The sequence below is a fragment of the Berghia stephanieae genome, chromosome 10, assembly GCF_034508935.2.
Source record: "Berghia stephanieae isolate SIO BIC M18660-M18661 chromosome 10, UCSD_Bste_1.3, whole genome shotgun sequence".
NCBI lineage: Eukaryota > Metazoa > Mollusca > Gastropoda > Nudibranchia > Aeolidiidae > Berghia > Berghia stephanieae.
The window spans coordinates 21,158,024-21,169,146 of NC_088369.1; positions in this window are offsets into that span (position 1 = coordinate 21,158,024).

Genomic DNA, 11,123 nt, shown 5'->3' on the forward strand with positions numbered 1-11,123 from the left:
AACACTGCCGCTGATATGACCTTAATGTGTTGCAAGTGTCGTAAAAACCCTTAAAAACAAAACACTGCCGCTGATATGACCTTAATGTGTTGCAAGTGTCGTAAAAACCCTTAAAAACAAAAATCACTTGTAATTCTAGAATTGTTTGACCTTCCAATTGTCTTCTTTATTTAACTGGTGCTGTCATGACCTAAAAGTGTCACAAGCAGCACAAAGCCAATAAAGGCTACTGAAAACAACTAGACTAAGACTTCCATCCCCCTTTCGAGAAATATGTCCAAACCATCATCGCCATTTCTACCTGTGCATTTGTTCAGTTACAGCTGAGATGATATTTTATGTATAGATATAATAATATATCATTAATTTAATTTTTAATTCAGGCTTCAGATTGCATGTCTAGTTCTGCTGATGATCAGTGTTAAATGTTTTAGATACACCTATGCAATATTTATATGTGGCAGTGTTGGCATTTTGCACATTTTGTTTTGTTTTGTTGTTTTGTTTTTTTGTTTGTTTGTTTTTTTGGTTACTTTTACTTTCATGCTTCAAATATATATATATATATATATATATATATATATATATATATATATATATATATATATATATATGATACAACATACCATATATGAGAGAGAATGATGAAGAAGAAGTAACTGAAACACAAATTTTATACAGCGTCATGCATACCTTACTATTTTGTCCCAAAAAATTTAATTTGTCAATAAGCATTTGGAGTTGAAAGGAACAAAATCCAAAACGAATACATACAGTAGACACTCCAATGATCAAAGCTACATCAATTTTTTAAAAATAATTTTTGTGTGAGTGTCTTACAAAGAAATATATTTTAAGAGGTTTTTTTTTCCTTGTTTTGTTTTTTTTCCCCGTTTTTTTTTTTTTTCTTTTTCTTTTGGTTTTTTATTTATTTTTTTTTTTTTTTGGGGGGGGGGGGGGGGGTCCTATGTTTTAAAATTTTTTAAATTTTTGTATCGTGTTTTTCTTATTATAACCCTTCGTATTGCTTTTGTGTATTAAATCATCACATCTGTTGATAAATGATCTGGGCATTATTTCTACACATTCACGAATAAAATATATCTTGTTTTGTTTCCGCAAAAAAATCTTAATTTTGAATTTATAAATGCCATATTGATTGTTAATTTTGTTTGTACTTAATTAAATCAATGATTTGACGTGCTGTTTAATTTACCGTACGAGATTTTTCCCATTATGTTCTGTTGCTGCCATTCTATATTCAAGGATAATATATATTTTAAATATTTTTCTAATGTTGCAATAAGTTTACAATTCCAATAAAAAGGCACAATTTTCAGAAAATGATTTTATTTTTCTGTTGTTTTGTTTTGAATTTTGAAGGCAAGTGGTTGGTGGGGAGGGGGGGGGGAGGGGGGAAGATGATAACATTGTTTTGACATGAATTGAGATGATATTATATGGTTTGATAGCATTGGCAGTGAGAAGATGTTTGGTGTGATAATGGTGAGATGTTTTGCTTGATGTACTTGTGGCGAGAGAACTGGTTCGTGTGGTAGAGATAACAATAACCGTGAGAATAAATTGTGTATTTAGTGTAATAGGCTATAGTGGTGAAAACAGGTTTGGTGTGATTGTGGTGAAAAATCTGTGTGATTCGTGTGATAGCAATAGCTGTGAGGACACATGATTTAATGTAATGATTGTATAGTGGTGAGATGTTTGGTGTGCTAGTGATGAGAAATCTTTTGAGTTGAAAAGCAGTGAGCAGACATTATTTAGTGTGATAACTATAGTGGTATAAAGAACATGTTTGCTGTAATAGCCGTGTTAAGACTTTGTTGTTTCATGTGATTTTAAAAACACAGAGGAGGTGGTGGTATGATAGATAAGGTAGTTAGAAGACTTTGTTTTGATATAGCGATAGAGATAAATAACAATGTGAAATTGAATGTATCTTCAATTTAATTACAAAAACAGATCAAATAAACGTTTTGGGTTTCCTCTTTATCAACAAATTAGGATGAATGAAACACCACAGATGAATGAGATAATGTCATTTGATGTTCATTTGATCTATTTTTGTAATTAAATTGAAGCTTCCATTCAATTTCACATTGTTATTTATTTCTTCGAGCTTCGAGCAGCAACATTTACATTACAGCGATAGAGGCAAAATTGAATTTTTATAAAAATCCCATTTCTCCCATTTTTTCTCTGGTTTTCACCGCAGGCCTAACGATTTTCAAAGCAATGGCTGATATAACTTCAATGCAAATGGAAGCGATGGTTACATCAAATTGTCTTAAAGTCGCTGCTCTTTTGATGATAATACTGTAAAGATGTGATGTCTGATAAGGACCAAGTCAAACCCTGCTTCTATAAGATTTCTTTTTTTGTTTTTTTTAAAGTCGATTGTCAAAAATGCAGTGGCCTTTTATATTATAATATGAAGTACAAAATGAACTTGGAAAAGTCATATTTTTATCTCACATGGGTAATTTTTTTTTTTGTGGGGGGGGGGGGAGAATTAGTTTCATACATTATTTTAACGTTAATGATGCGCTCAAAACCCTCTGTTCATTTGACGATCAGATGTGCAGTTTAAATGTTTTATTATTAATAAAATGCCTACAATGTCATACGCTTATATTCAGTTCACTGTAATGTCCTATATAACTATTATTATGTTTTGATATAGAAATAATATAATTATATATATATATATATATATATATATATATATATATATATATATATATATATAAGATATACAATGCACCCACCCACCAACTTACATGTCTCAGATTTTTACACTTTCTTGGATAAAAAAACCAGTTCTGATTATAACTATGTTTCTTAATCGTCATGCCTATTTTTCTATTATTACTAGATTGTTCGTTGACTGTTTTTTTTTCCAATTGTTTGCTTGTTTGTTACCAAAATAGTTGTATTTGGAATAATTCAATCATTTCAACTGTTTTTAGTGCTTAATTTTCAAAATTTCTACTATAGCTTTGAATGAAAATTATCGTTATGTGAATATATGAATAATGATAAGAAGTAAAAGAGTATGGAAAAGGGCCTGATGAAAACAGCGAATAATAATATCACGGTGTCATGAAACCGAACCTGGGACCCATTCAATACGACACTCACTATATAGCTTAGAAAGAGGTCGGAGAGCGAACACACTAGCACTGAGGCATCATCCAGCCAATGGGAGAGTTCAAAACTAAACATGTTGTTGTAGACAATCTTGACGACAAAGAAGCTTCAATGATAATATTGGGGTACTATGAGTACTATGTATGTAGTCTTTCATGTAACAATTTCATTGATTCAGTGTCTTTGGTTTGTTGGTTTGGTTGGGATATTTTTTTGTTTGTTTGTTTGCTTGTCTTATATTTGTTTTTGTTATTTTTGTTTCTGATTGTGTTTCTTTTTTTGTTTTGTTTTTTGGTTGTTTGTTATTTTGTGGGGTTTTTTTGTTTTTTTTGGAAGGGGTGTTGTGGTGTTTTTTTGGGGGGGTTTTTTAAAAATATTTTTGTGTTCTTTTTTTTTTTTGGGGGGGGGGAGTATTTTTAATTTTGATTATCATTGTCATTGTAAAGTCTAAGATTAAAAAAACAAAAGAGGAAACACGCCTAAAACATTGCCTGGATCGATTGCCTCAACACTGTATTTCTAGTCACCATTTAAATTGAAGTCTTTGACATGGCTATTCTGTTCCCTGTTTGGACTACATAGGTCATTTTATTGTCCCGCGACTTCCCTACTTATTTACTATCGACATTCTAGTCAATGAGATTTGATTGTCCCAGCATGCCTTTCTTGCCTGCTGACTGGCTATCGAATGACCTGAAAGTGTCGCTGGCGATGGACTAACCTGAAAGATCCATCAAAATCCATTAATTCTACCAAGAAATGGCATTTGTTTTCTTTCATTGTTTTACTACTTAATCAACGATTCATTTTATTATCTTTCTGTCTGTGAATTGTTAAGATAATAATAGTTATGATGATGATGATTATGATAATAATGATAATAATATTAATGATGATATTAATAGTAATAATAATTGTAATAGTAATAATAATGATATTGATAACAATAATAGTAATGATGATAATTATAATAATGATAATAATGATAATAATGATAATAATAATAATAATAATAAGAAGAAGAAGAAGAAGAAGAAGAAGAAGAAGAAGAAGAAGAAGAAGAAGAAGAAGAAGAAGAAGAAGAAGAAGAAGAAGAAGAAGAAGAAGAAGAAGAAGAAGAAGAAGAATAATGATAATGATAATGATAATAATAATAATAATAACAAAAATAATAATAATATTAATATTAATAATAATAACAACAACAACAACAACAACAACAACAACAACAACAACAACAACAACAACAACAACAACAACAATAATAATAATAATAGGAACTGTAAAAGGTAAAGGGCAAAGTGTGGGTATGTTATGCAGACTTTGTAAATAATTCGTAGATAGTTCTTGTTGTCTTTTGCTCCTGGCAAGAGGAGAAATTGATCTGAGTATGTAGTTGTAGTTTTATCTCGTTTGATTTTGATGTTATCTTGGCTATTACTTGCTTGGTTGTGTGTACTCTAGTACGCGTGTTCGCTGCTTTGTCATCCAGTATTTGGATTGCATTCCAATGTTTCTACTACTGCTACATCGTCATTATCTTTCACATCGTTATCAGCATTATGATGTACAGATCAACGTTATCTCCATCATCGTCATTATCATCGTCAGCATTAGAATCATCACCGTCGTCATTGTCATCACCATCATCATCATCATCATTATTGTCATCATCGTCATCATCTGGGTGGGGTTCCTGACCTCCCATAGTGGGCAAAGAGGTACATACTGTGTCTTCTATCACCTTATATCTGTTTTCCAACATGCTTTCTGTCTTTGTCTTGGAATGAGATTACTTGGTTTTGTCCTGGCCCTGGCCGTAGTCCTGGCTGGGAGGGAAACAGTCAAATGCACAGTTTTTGTTTTGGGGGATGATATTTATTTCCTTGTAAATCATCTCTCTGTTATGTATCATTATATTTATTTGTTTTGAATGTATAATGCAAGCATTTGAGTGTATTCCTCTTTGTTGGATCGTGTGCTTGTGTCCGGATGAGACTTATAGGTGATTTCAAACTAAGTACATTGGTGGTGTGCTCTTGGAATCTACATTTGTTCCCAGTTCCCCTTTGTCTTACTTTCTCTTGGGTGCTTTAATTGTAATTCTAGAACTTTTTACTATCCCATTTTCTTCCTTTTTACTGGCGCTGATATAACCTCAATGTGTTGCAAACGCCGTAAAACGCTTAAAAACAAACAATAACAACCATCGTCATCATCATCATCATCATCATCATCATCATCATCATCATCATTTGCTTCACTTCATCATTATTGGCACAATCATTATCAATTGATGATTATAATGATCATAACATTCGAGATATGTCTCAATACTATTGATATAAATAATCTTTTATTCCTGGGTGGGTCCTTTGACCTCCCATGGTGGGCAGGAGGTCACGTGCTGTGTCTTCTATCTCCCTATATTATCTGTTTTCCGAATTGCTTTCTGTCTTTGTCCCGGAATGGGATTACTTGGTTTTGTCCTGGCCCTTGTGGTGTCCCTAACAGAGAGGGAAACAGTCAAATGTTAAGTATTTATTTTGGGAGGATTTTTCTTGTAAATCACTTGTTATTATTGTGTTATGTTTCTGTGTTGGGTATGAATGAGTGCTTCCTAAGTCGGATCATGTGCTTATGTCTGGATAAGACTTTTAAGTGATTTGATTTCAAACTAAGTACACTGACGGTGTGCTCTTGGAATCTACATCTGGTTCCTATTTGAACCAATCCCCTTTGTCTAACCTTTTCTTGGGTGCTTTGATTGTAAATCTATAATTTTTTTACCATTCCGTTTTCTTCTTTTTTTTTTAAACTGCCGCTGAGATGACCTAATTGTGTTGCAAGCGCCGTACAACAACAACAACAAAACATATCCACCCATGTGAATGAATGGGTAATTGAGTGTTAGATTTGTCGGAAAGTGCTTTGCGATAGATTAGCCTATCCGAAGGATAGCAAGTAATTGCTATTGTCCGTGTCACGCTATAGAAACCGGGATAAACTCCGTCTCGATGAGCCCAATGCCTCTGAAGGACTACTCGTCATAGAAGTGTGTAAACAATTGAGTGATGAAAATTGATGCCGTGTTAATCTTAGCTGTCACGTGGTAGTTAAGTCAAAAGTAGATAAACCAAGATATCGTTTATAATAATAATAATTTTTTTTTAATTTCCCTTTATTCATCCCCAAGGGGAAATTTGTCTTTAGGGTCTATTCCAAGGGAAGACTGGAATAACCCAGGCGTCAGCCGCAGAGCAGCGCCGCAAAGTGAGCTAGGGCGAGGTGACTTGCTTAAGGCCACACAACGCAGCGGCGGTGATTGAACTCGGTACCTTTCGGGTAGGAAGCAAAGACCGTACCACTGAGCCACGCTGCCCCTTAACAACCAGAAGAAAAAAACAACTAACTACGTTCATTTCCATACAGATAACAAAGAGATATATTTTCCTGTTTTAAGCAGATTCAATGTCTATCGATTGTTTTGTTTTTTTTAATTTTCATATCGTTACTCAGATTAATCTGTGGTTTATCATTATCATGTATTTCATTGAATCTTGAATTTTAGACAAAGAATTAGATAGAAGGAATGAAGTTGACGTCACTCAGCTCTTTGTTGTTGTTTTTAGCCAGCCGTTTTTACGAGTAATTTTCACTAAATTATATCAATCAGACTATAAACGTTAAAGGTTATACATAATTTTGTGTGGTGGTATGGTGTATATATATATATATATATATATATATATATATATATATATATATTATATATATATATATATATGGCCGGCAGATGTTGTGAGTATTTTACCTAAACGCATAGCATTAATGTGCGTGTATTATGTTAACAGCTTTCGTAACAGCTTTGAATGAATGCACTCGCTCGTCAAAGTAGTCTGTGACCGTTCCCTGTTTTGATTGGACTCTAATAGAACATTTGCAGTGATGGGCCCGTGGGGCCTTTTGTAAATGTAAGCCATTGAAGTTTGAAGATTTGTGTGCGTGTGTGTGTGTGTGTGTGTGTGTGTGTGAGAGAGAGAGAGAGAGAGAGAGAGAGAGAGATTGCCATCAAGTAATAACATCCTCCATAGTGGGCAGGGAGGTACTTGCTGTGTCTTCTATCCCCCTGTATCGGTTTTCCAACATGCTTTCTATCTTTGTCTTGGAATGAGATTATTTAGTTTTGTCCTGGCCCTGGCTGGATACCCTAGCTGGGAGGGAAACAGTCAAATGTATAGCTAGAGTTTTGGGAGATTATATTTTTTTCCTTGTAAATCATCTCCCTGTTATACACTGTATTGTTTTGTTTACATATATATGATTTTTAAACATTTGATTGTATCCCTCTTAGTGGGGACCTGTGCTTGTGTCTAAGTACTTTGATAGTGTGCTCTTGGAATCTACATCTGTTTCCTATTTGAACAAATTCCTCTTTGTCTTACCTTTTCTTGGGTACTTTAATTGTAATTATAGAACTATCCCATTTTCTTTCTTTTTACTGGCGCTGATGTTACCTTAATGTGTTGCAAGCGCCGTAAAACCCTTAAAAACAAAACAAACAGCACTCGCTCGTCAAAGTAATCTGTGACTGTTCCCTGTTTTGATTGGACTGTAATAGAACATTTGCAGTGATGGGCCCGTGGAGCCTTTTGTAAATGTAAGCCATTGAAGTTGGAAGAAGTGTGTTCGTGTATGTGTGTGTGAGAGAGAGAGAGAGAGAGAGAGAGAGAGATTGCCATCAAGAAATAACATCAATGATTCGCCTGGCATAATACTCTTTTTCTTATCGTCAAATTTTGTTATATAAAATAATTGATTTGCATTTGGTTTCTTGTTGTAGTAGTTGTTGTCGTTGTTGTTGTTGTTTTTGGTGTTGTTATTGTTGTTTTTGTTATTATTGTTGTTGTTATCGTCATCATTGTTGTCGTCGTTTTGGTCATCATTGTTGTTGTCATCATTGTCGTGGTCGTCGTCGTCGTTTTCGTCATCATTGTCGTCGTTTTTGTTTTTGTTGTCGTTTTCGTCATCATTATCGTCATAGTCGTCATCGTCAATGTTGCTATTGTTATAATATGACCATCATGGATACAGGTTGTGCTTTTTGTTACCACCATTTACAACGGCTGATAATATCATCTATGCTTTCAGATTTTTGTTACTTCATTTTTCTATTCAAATATTTTGACTTATCTATCTAGATAACGATATAAACGTGCACATTATTTTATTTTATGTTGCACTCTCGGCTTTTTATGATATGATTATTATTCCAACGTTATCAATATATCTAAAGACCTACTGCTTACGAATCTATACATATCTCTAACCGTGAGTAAGACCAACTAGGTGGGGTTCCTGACCTCCCATAGTGGGCAGGGATGTCACCTACTGCGTCTTCTATCCCCTATATCTGTCTTGGAATGAAATTACTTGGTTTGTCATGGCCCTGGTCGGTTGTTACCCTGGCTAGGAGGGAAACAGTCGAATGTATAGTTAGATATCTGAAAAAAGGTGTGTATGAAACAGTTTTCTGTATAAATAAGTGAAGTTCTGTACACTTTTGGATCTTTATCTGAAGTTAGAAGCTGCGAAAACCCTGTCGACTTTGAGTTATTGTTACAAACAAACAGTTGAGGGATAGGAAGGATGTTTACCGATTTGACATGGCCTGCCTGACCTAGATACGCATCGTCTGCTATTAAAACTGTTTTGACACTCTTGAAATTTCACTGACTCTTTATTTCAGTCTCACACACACACACACACTCTCTCTCTCTCTCTCTCTCTCTCTCTCTCTCTCTATGCTTTGAATATTGATGGACTTTTAAGGTCTCTATATGAAATTGATGTATTGATGACTATATTATGATTATTACTATACTGCTCTGCAATTTGCATCAATGTAAAATGCCAATGAATCGGTGGATGCTTCTGTGTTACCTTGACCTTATTTATTCTCATCAATTTTTATACAAGCTGCTACAACGATGAACTTTGTCCAAATCGCAGAGCTGCCAACCAATGTTTTTCCTGGGGCTTTTCCCGCACTTTTGGGGGTCTTTGAAAAGATCTTGAGGGTTTTGTTGTTTGTTTGTTTTCTTTTTTCTCTTTTTTTTTTCTTGTGGGTTGGGTTTTTTTTAGGATAGCTATGATCCAGTTCTATTCTCTTTTTGCTTGGAGTTGATATGATAATAATAGTCTATTTTTTTTTTTCAGTTTGCTCCGAATTTTTCCTTATCAAATAGAAAAGAATGAAAAGCAATGCCGATCATCATCTTGTCGGGTGTGTGTATTGTGTGTTAGTGTGTATTGTGTGTTAGTGTTGTTGTGTGTTAGTGTGTGTTGTGTGTTAGTGTGTATATTGTGTGTTAGTGTGTCAGTGTGTATTGTGTGTTAGTGTGTATTGTGTGTTATTGTTAGTGTGTATTGTGTGTTAGTGTGTATTGTGTGTGTATTGTGTGTTATTGTTAGTGTGTATTGTGTGTTAGTGTGTATTGTGTGTTAGTGTGTATTGTGTGTTAGTGTTAGTGTGTATATTGTGTGTTAGTGTGTATTGTGTGTTAGTGTGTATTGTGTATTTGTGTGTATTGTGTGTGTTGTTATACATTGGAATCCTGATAATCTCGGCAATCATCAACAGCGTATGTCGGGTGTGTAAGTGTGTTTTAATTGTGTATATTATGATGTACCATGAAATCCTAATAAAGTCAACACCGCCGAACCAAAAAGATTGGTTTGACTTTAGCCAAGGTCTACTTTATCCATTATCGTAATAAACACTCTTACTCTTAGACCCCCTGTAAAGAGCTTTGAGAACGTGTAGTGTTTATTGCGCCTTAAAGATGCCCTAGTTTGTTTGGTTTGTTTGTTTTTTTTTGGGGGTTTTTTTGGGGTTTTTTTTGGGTCTTTTTGGTGGGTTTTTTTTTTTTTTGGGTGGTTGGGGGGGGGGGGGGGGGTTTGCATGTTTTTGTTGATGATTTTAAGCAAAAGTTGTCATTAAGAATGTTGAGTTTATGCGGATTTCACTGTGTTTTGTTTTATATATTATTATATCTATGATCGATATATTCTTGTCATTAGAGGTGTCATTATGATTTATCTTTCATTCTAGAATATTATTCTATACTATTCACCGTTAATTGTATTAGGAGAATGCGTTTGTCACCGATTATGTCCCTTAGTCGTGTCCAAGACAGTGAAAACTATAATGAGTCCAACTACTTGCAAGGAACCAATCATTCAAAAAGCTGGATGATTTTTTTTTTTACGAATTAAATTAAACGTACAAATTACCGTCAATTTGGGTAACTTGGCCTCAACTCTGCCTTTGTGAATTTGGGGCATTTTTGGGGATAATCTCAGTTTTGTTGCAGTTATTGTATCCGTTAACTGGGTGGGGTTCCTACCTCCCATAGTGGGCAGGGAGGTACTTGCTGTGTCTTCTATCCCCCTTTATCTGATTTCCAATTGCTTTCTGTCTCTGTCTTTGGGTGAGATTGCTTGGTTTTGTCCTGACCTTGGCCGGAGTCTTTGGCTGAGAGGGAAGCAGTCGAATGTATAGTTAGTTTTGGGAGATGATATTTTTTTCATTGTAAATCATCTCTCTGTTATGCACTGTATTATGCTTTCTTTATATTATATATGATTTGTAAAACATTTGAGTGTGTTCCTCTTAGCGGGGACCTGTGCTTGTGTCTGGATGAGACTTTTAGTGATCTCAAACTAAGTACTTTGATGGAGTGCTTTTGGAATCTACACCTGTTTCTTATTTGAACCAATTCCCCTTTGTCTTCCCTTTTCTTGGATGCTTTATTGTAATTCTAGAACTTTTGACTATCCCGTTTTCTTCCTTTTTACTGGCGCTGATATGACCTGAATGTGTTGCAAGCGCCGTAAAACCCTTAAAAAACAAAAAAACAAAACAGTATCCGTTAAAAACCTGGAATGTTTAT